This window comes from Gossypium hirsutum, chromosome A08, assembly GCF_007990345.1.
Source record: "Gossypium hirsutum isolate 1008001.06 chromosome A08, Gossypium_hirsutum_v2.1, whole genome shotgun sequence".
NCBI classification, from domain to species: domain Eukaryota; kingdom Viridiplantae; phylum Streptophyta; class Magnoliopsida; order Malvales; family Malvaceae; genus Gossypium; species Gossypium hirsutum.
The window spans coordinates 80,826,215-80,835,325 of NC_053431.1; the positions used below are offsets into that span (position 1 = coordinate 80,826,215).

The 9,111-nt window shown below is 36.3% G+C and overlaps 1 non-coding gene across 1 annotated transcript; it reads left to right on the forward strand.

Annotated features, from left to right (window-relative positions):
• Positions 1-393: 393 nt before the first annotated feature.
• Positions 394-500, forward strand: LOC121205599 (small nucleolar RNA R71). The gene has a single exon (XR_005900675.1). It is a non-coding gene; the product is annotated as a small nucleolar RNA R71 (small nucleolar RNA).
• The last annotated feature ends 8,611 nt before the right edge of the window (positions 501-9,111 follow it).

A 9,111-nucleotide genomic window follows, 5' to 3' on the forward strand; every position in this document is an offset into this window, starting at 1 on the left:
CGCATAGTACACTGACTCGAGATTTGATGGACAATTCTCAAAAGAATAGCCTTCCTACAGTACACATAGGAAATTACTTCAAACAGACTTGGTAGCTGAGCTACAAAATTATTAGCACTATTAGCGGTAAACTAATTTAACATAGAGGAAATAGACAATACTTGAGCCGATAACGAAGTGAGGGTGTCAACTTCATTAACTTCAGCTACACGTCTTTCTGAATTTATTCAATTTGTTGGCCATTGATAGTTATTACTCACGATCCTCTCGATGATCTCATAAGCCTTATTATAAGACTTAAACAAAATTGCACCATTTGTAGAAGCATCTACCATCAATCTTGTATGTGCATTAAGACCATTATATAATGTCTCAAACTGGATACAATGAAGAATCCCATGATGGGGACACTTATGAAGTAACTCCTTGAATTGCTCCTAAGCCTCATACAAAAACTCGTCATCCAATTGTTGGAAAGTTGTAATCTCATTCCTCAACTTAGCATTTTTGCTAGGCGGGAAATACTTAACCAAAAATCTCTCTGCTAATTCTTGCCATGTAGTTATGGAATTTGGTGGGAATTAATTGAGCCATGCTCATGTTCGGTCTCACTACGAGTACGAAAACAACTTCAACCTCAATGCGTCTTCAGTCACACCGGCTATCTTGAATGAATGACTCACCTCCAAAAACAATTGAAGGTGGAGACGTGGATCTTTCGTGGACATACCACTGAATTGGCCCACCGTTTGGAGCATTTGAAACATCACTGGTTTCAATTCAAACTAGGTTGCCTCAATATCTAGCTTTCTAATTCCTGGATTTAACTCACTAAAAAGTCGCACAGCATATTGTCTGATGCATCGATCCCTTTCATCGGTAATGAGGATGGGATTTCGTACATGATTGGCTTCATTACCTTGGTCTTGATTCTAATTTCCAAGGTCCATCTTGACTTGCCATTGAGCTATTCATTGACGTCTTCTTTGTCTGAAAGTTTGCTCAATTTCAAGGTCTATAGGGAGTAAATCAATAATCCAATCTATGCTCATAAACACCTAAAAAGAAAATCACAAAATTAAAAAGAATAAGTTAGTAATGTTAGAAATAAACCAAATTGGAAGAAAATAATTTCACAAAAAAAGGACAATGGCAACAATTAACAATCCCTGGCAACAGTGCCAAAAACTTGTGCAAGTGTACACAGTCGTTATCTAGTAATAAGTAAGTATTGACTTATCATCTCCACAGGGATTATATCTGTGTTAAATCACTTAGTTGTAAAAATTATATTAGCAACTTGGTAAATAAAAACACAATATGATTGAGAAGTGATGATTAAAATTAAATGTATTAAACTAAATGCAATGATCCCCAATGCAAATTATCCTAAATATGCAAACTATATGAATGAATTAGATTTTAGAAAAATTAAACACAATTTGCAACAATTATAACATAAATAAACTAGGAAAATTACTTTAATTAAACTAAATTTATTATCAACATGCTTAATAACATTTAGAAAAAAATTCCATGGCAACTCGATCTTTCATGAGTTTAGAAACCACATTAGGTCCTTTCGAAATCCTTTACTTAATAAATATGCATTTTACTGATCCTTATTTACTAAGGGTTTCTTAACATTTGTGCGAGGTAACAGGGACGTTTTGGGTTTGAAACAGTTTAATCACACAAACCTAAAAACTATACAGATAACAGAGCTTGGTTAAATTTGTTATACAACCTGCAATTTAATCGGGTTAGGATATAAATTGAGAATGCACATTTCAATTATGTGTCCACTAGCCGTTGTCTAGTTAGGATCACTCAACTAATTCAGGTGTATTTCAATCACGTATGAACGAAATACAGACTTGATTTTAATTGAAAACATGATTGTAATAGCCCAATTTTAGCTTAAATCAGAATAGTGGTTTTGAAACCACAAATATGAGGTTAAAAAATTATTTTAATATTATTTTATGTGATTACAGCATGATAGCATGTATGTGTGAAAGTTTCGAGATTTAAATTTATTGTTTAATAGCTCAATTAGAGAAAAAGGACTAAATTGCGTAAAATGTAAAAGTTGCATGCTATAAGTTAAGACTATGGTTTATTAAATCAAAAGGTCTTTATCATGTTATGATGCCATTGATCAGCTTAATGGACATTAATGGCCTTATATTTGATGATTAAATGGTTTAGTAACCAAAGTTAAAATGGTAAATTATGTATTAAGCATAATAAAACAAAACAAAAGCCATATTATCTTTATTTTCTCTTCATCTTAACCGAATAAAAAAAATAAAATAGAGCTATGGAAGCCATTAGGGTTCAACACACATTGATCTTGATTAAGGTATTTTTTTTGCTCGATTTTTGATATTTTTAGTTTTTTGTGATCGTTGCTTCGTGTTCTAGCTAGCCCATGCATTAATTTTTGAAAGTGTTGATAATTTTGTGAAATTCCATTGATGAATGCTTGAGATTTTGAATGTTTTATGATGAAAAATGAATATTTGTTGATAGTTACACAAGTTTTGTTAAGTGATTTTGAGTAAAAATGCCCATTAGGGATTAATTTGTGAAATTTGTAAATTAAGGGGTTGAAATCTGAAATAAATGAAAAATATGTGCTGTTAAGGTCAGTATGGTAATTCAGCCAAGCATGAGTCTTGTTGAATTGTGTGAATTTTGTGTAATAGTGAAATAGGGACTAAATTGTAAAAATGTAAAACTTTAGGGGCTAAAGTGTAAAAATGCCCAAATATGTGTTTGTGGAGTGATTTGATGAATAAATGAGTTAATTTTTAATGTATATAGATCAAGAAAGAAAGAAAACGGATTTAGATCATGGAAAATGAAAGATTATTGAATAGTCGATCCAGTCTCTCTATTTCGACTACGAGGTAAGTTCATATGCAAATAAATGTCTTAAAATTGAATTATATATGTTTAATTATCATTGAACTGCTATGAATATTGAATGAGAAAATACAAGCAAGAATCGACGAAGTTATGATTTCTGAAAGTCCCGTACGAACCCTATGAATAGTATAGGATAAAATGTCATGACATTAGGATTACTGAGATGTAATTACATGTAAGATCATGTCTGGGACATTGGCATTCTATTGTGGTAACGTGTAAGGCCATGTCTGGGACATTGGCATCGTTATATGATTTCGTGTAAGACCTTGTTTGGGACATTGGCATCGATATGTGATAACATGTAAGCCATATCTAGGATATGGCATTGTACGAGTTATATGTAATTTTTGAGTATCCTTAGCGATTCTGAAAGGTTCAATGGGAAAAGTCAAGTCGAGAAAGAACGTGTGAATAAGTTAAATGACTCAGGTACGTACGAGATTCATACGAGTATTGAGAAGAGAAGTATTTTATGAATTCATTTACGATATTGAATATGTATACATTGGGAAAGGTTTGTAAGCTTATATGTGCTTACTTATATTTTGCCTATTAATGGAAATGATGTTTACTCATTTAGTAATTTTATTTGTATATGGCTTGCTAAGTTTTTAAAGCTTACTTTGTATGCTCTTTCCTTGTTTTATAGATTATCGAAGCTAGCTCAGATATCGGGGATCATCAAGAACTATCATCACACTATCGACTACTTGTTGGTATTTTTGGATGCTATGGTATATGGCATGTACAGGCTAGTGAGTTGTTGATAAATTTTGAGTTATGATTTTAGCCATGAGATTTGGCTTGTAAATGTTGGTGTGTATTTGGCCATATAAGTTGGCTTAATTCATAAGTTTGATAAGTGATATATGATGCATATAATGTCTTATGTTGTGGCAAGTTTAGAATGGATTTATGTGTTTGCTAGATGGTTAATTGATTTAGCTAATTGTCAATGATGTGTCATGGTTGAGAACTGGCATGTTGTGAATTGGTTTTAAGATGATGAATTGATATGTCTTGAGACATGAAATAGTTAATAAGATGGTGAGAAAATGCATATAGAAGTTAAGCTTATGGCATATTGTTTTGGCATGATTTTGGTTATGGATTTGAGAAATGAAATGGATGGAATTTAAATGGCATGAAATGTGCATGAAATGGTCAAATCTTTGTTGCCCATTGTATGTGAAAATGATGCCAAATGAATGCTTTTAGGTACATGAATGATAGCTGGGAAAAATGGCTTAAATCAAGCCTATTTTCGTGCCACATGGTTGAGCACACGAGCATGTGACTTGACCGTGTTCCCCCTAAATCTCAGTTAAACAAGTTAGTAAGTTACACAGATTAGACACATGGATATGTCTAATGGCCGTGTTTGGCACATGGGCTGGCACACGGGCTGGCACATGGGCATGTGGCCGGCCATGTGGCCAAGTCAGTATTCCCTCCAGTTTTCACACGGTCATAACACACGGACGTGTCTTCGGCCGTGTGATGCAAGTCAGTATGTATGCCCTGTTTCCATACGGCCTATGACTCGGGCATGTTTGGTGGTCGTGTGAGGCACACAGCCTGTTCACACGGGCGTGTAAATCTTGTATGCATGAAAATTTTCTAAGTTTCCCAAAGTTTTCAAATGTTATCAGTTTAGTCCCGAACCTCTTCCAAGCATGTTTTAGGGTCTCGTAGATCTTTATAAGGGACAATGTCGATGCGTTGAATGGATTTTGATTATGAATGCATAAATGTATGTATTATGTATGTGAATGTTTTTTATTGTTCAATAATGCCTCGTAGCCCTATTTCGGCGACGGATACAAGTTAGGGGTGTTACAATGATTGATTGAGGCACAAACATTATAAGCATGAATCAAATAAATATTATTTAATCAAAGAATCATCCTAGCTTAAATAAAATTAAGCTAACATTGTAACAAGAATGAATAACACATAGTAAAAATTTTCAGATTAAATCAAAGAAAAGAAAGATTAAACCCAAATCAAAGTGGTTGTCACCCAAGACTCTGACTGACAAGACTCCTTCGCTTTGCTCCTTTGATGATGGCTCTCCAAGGTGGCCGACCAAGGGCTCTTTAAGAGGCTTAATTGCTAAAATATCTATGAAGAGATGATGTTAGGCGTGGGGAATGGAAAATGCTAAAGCAAATTAAGAGAAAAGAGAGAATAATGAGGGATGAAGGATGATTAGGAATGGTGAAATGAAGTCTTATTTATAGCTATAGAGATGAGAGTAGTTTGCTAGAAATAGAGAGGTTTAGTCTCTTTATGTAAAACCCCTTACCTATATTTAACATTGAAATAGGGTACGAGGCCTTACCAGACTTACAACCTAAGCAAACATACAATTTCGAGTCATAAATTTGCATCCAAATTAAAACTATTTGTATTCAATCATAAAGTCCCTAATACAAGCCTATGAGGCCTAAAACATGTTTTGGAAGTCGTTTGGGACTAAACTGAGCACTTAGGAAATTTTTACAATACTTAGAAAATTTTTGCTATGAATAGGGTTCACACACCCATGGGGTTTAGGACACACCCGTGTGGGCAAGCCGTGTGGCCATACATGCCCGTGTCCCTAACCTATGTAACTCTCTGTTTTACAAAGCATGAACAAATTGAGATCACATGGCCAAGTCACACGCCCGTGTGCTAGGCCGTGTGTTAATTTAATTTTCATAAAATAGGTTAAAACTTCACACGGTCAGGACACAACCCGTGCTTGAGGCTGTGTCCCTCACACGGCTAAGACACACGCCTGTGTCTTTAACCGTGTGCTTAATTTTAAGCATTCTGTTTCTCAAAACTAAGGTACAGGGGACACAAAACCAAAACACATGCCCATAGGGCAGACCGTGTGTAACGCCCCGAATTTGGGCCTAGAAGTATTGGTCCTTAAGTATGGGCCTGTAAGGAGGTTGTATATAAGCATTTAATTGTGTAAGGAAATGGCACAATTAAATGTCTGCTTTAGTGGTTAATGCCCCTGAGAAGTGTTGGAGAAATCTTGGGTTCAAACTTGGGCTTTAGCAAATATTTTGGTTTTAAGCGAATAAAACCCTGGGTGCTTGGATGAAGGCCTTTTAAATTATTGTGGTAAATAAATGCCATAATGAAGCATGTGGTCTAGTAGTTGTGGCGTCATTAAGGTTGCAAGGGAGCCTGGGTTCAAGTCTTGGCTCTTGCAATTTATTTTGGTTTTTCTTTTAAAGGAACCTGGACTTTGGCTTATAGACCTTATAATTAATTGAGGATAAAATATGACACAGAAAGAGCCTCTGGTGGAGTGGCAAGGTGGCGTGTTTTGTAACTGTGAGGTCTAAGGTTCAAGTCTGGCGATGCGCAATGGAGTATTTATTTTTCTATTTGAGATGTGTAGGAGGTGGAGTTGGACTGGAACTCTGTGGTTGAGGTGGTCATAAAAAAATAAGGAATTTTCGTAATGGCTGAAAGTAATCCCAAATCAGGAAGCTAACATGGGAATTGGTGAGAAGATGGCTTTAAATAGAGCGAACCAGATGAGTTGGTGAAAAAGAAAAAAGGTGATTAAGACCCAATGCAAGATGTGCCAAGGTTGGTGATCATGGACTTCAGTGCGTTCTCATAAACAGGTGTGTATTCACTCCCTTGTTTGTTAGAAATCGGCAAAAGCTGAAAGCTGCCACGAGCGTTCTCGTGTGCTGGGGCTATTCTGGGCCTCGATGGGCTCGTGGACCCGCTTGTGTAAATCTAACTGTTAGGTGGGAAGTAGTTGGGCCTGATGGGCCATGAGAACAAGGGTGGGCCTAAAGGGGCCAAATGAATAAGTGTGGATCTGTTAGTGTTTAGTAAAGGGGTTGTGCACTTAGTTTTTGGTAACTACTCAAGCAGACATAAAACTTAATTAATTAATTAATTGTGACCATGGACAAGTCATAAGGTTAAGGTGTGGCAACGAGTATATGCATGTCTAGATTGGGTCTAGGAAGAGCTTGGTACTTAAGCGGTCTCAATGACTCACCTCCTCTTCTCCGGAATCCTACCTGGTGCATAGTATTCGTTCATCTTAGCCAACGGGGATTTGTTAATGGGCCAAGGTAAGTAATAAACCCATAATAAAGAGAAATTACCGAAATACCCCTGGTTTGTAAAATTATTAAATACCCTCGATTTGTAAAATTACTGAAATACCCTCGATTGTGAAATTACTAAAATACCCTCGATTTGTAAATTTATCGAAATACCCCTAATTTGTGAAATTACCAAAACACCCTCGATTTGTAAAATTACCGAAAACCCTCAATTTGTAAAATTATCGAAACACCCTCGATTTGTAAAATTATAGAAATACCCTCTATTTGTGAGATTACCAAAACACCCTCAATTTGTAAAATTATCAAAACACCCTCGATTTGTAAAATTATCGAAATATCCTCGATTTGTAAAATTAGTGAAATACCCTCGATTTGTAAAATTACCGAAACACCCCGATTTGTAAAATTATTGAAATACCCTTGTAGTGTAAAATGACTAGCATACCCTCAAGGGTAAAATAAGTAAAATGACCGGCAGACCCCTGTGGGGTAAAATAACTATTTTGCCCTTGAGGGTAAATGACCGACTTAGACTTCGAATTTGACTGATTTGATTATGAATTTATGACTGCGTTTTAATTGACTTGACTGTGGTTGTATGACTGATATGGTCTTAATATATGTTTAAAAGACTGTTACTAAGCATGGCCATTCTGTATACACATGTAATGATTGAGCATGACATACACGACATATTGCATGGGTTGGGAATTATGGAACAAAGGAAGTATATGAGGATCGCATGGTTGCTTGATGACCGTAGATCCACCGATGGCTATTAAGCCTAATATTTGATTAGCAGCTTCCTGCAATGAAGGTAGTACCGCAACCGGGCTACCATTGATGTGTATCGGATAGGTGGGTCGATATTTATATCCCCACATGATGTGTACCGGGGGACGGAGTTGGTGTGTAGCGGTTGGATTATTGGGGTGGGTTGCACAGCATTGCATGTATGATATTATTGTGATATTATTGTGATGTGGGCTTCGGCACAACTGAGGCTAAGATGGGCTAGGCCTAATTGATTCTGTTATGGGCTGTGACCCAAATGATATTGTAACGGGCTTTGACCCACGTATGCTCTGAACTGGACTGTACTATTACTGTAATAGGCTTTGGCCCAGACTAAATCTGAATTATGTTTGTTTACTGACTATTACTCTAGTAAGGGGATTACACACTGAGTTTTCGTAAACTCACCCCGTTTATTAACTGTGCAGGTAATCCCCAGCATTAGGTAGATCGGTGTCGCAAAGGGACTCGGAGACGACCACACAACTACACATGTTTTTCTATTTCATTTATTTAGTTAAGCACTTTGGTTTTTTATTTGGGTTGTATTAAGGCCTCTTTATTTTCTTAACTTTTTATTTGGGAAATTTATTTAGTATGCTTAATATCTTTTAGAAGTAGGGCATGGTTTTCCAAAACAATAACTGGTTTTCAAAATATCACGTTTCCACAACTGTTTAAAAGTAAGCTTCCGCAGCAAGTAAGGTTTTAAGGGAATTAACATTTCACAAGCTTTAAAATGGCCAGAGGTTTTGAGTAGTAAGAAGGGTTTTCAATGAGAACATGGTTTTCGAAAAACACTTCAATGTGACACGCCAGATTCGGGCCTAACTTTTAGGCCAGGTTTGGTGTGTTACATTTAGTGGTATCAGAGCCAAGTTGCAAAACTCGGCTGTGGAATGGGTTTTAAAATTATATTTTCAAAATAATTGTTTCAAAAAGGTTTGAAAAGGTTTGAAGTATTTGAAATTTTTTTCTGAACATTTTCCTGAAAGCGTAGTTACCGAGTCTCCGACTCCGAATCCGTAAGTTTTCTGTTAGACTGTACTTAAAGTTAGATTTTGTATTTATTCAGTGTATGTTCTGGAAATCAGATTTTTTTTAAGTTAGCAATAGTACTGTGATGGATTCTGAAGGCAAGCAAGGTCGTGAGGAGTTGCCCGTCTCCCCGGACCATGAGATGGTTCAGGAAACTATAGTCAAGGTAAGTCTGCCAATTTCGGGTAACAATAACCCGGAGCTTGGTACGGAGGCACTGATTCGGTTGGTAAGGGAAGTG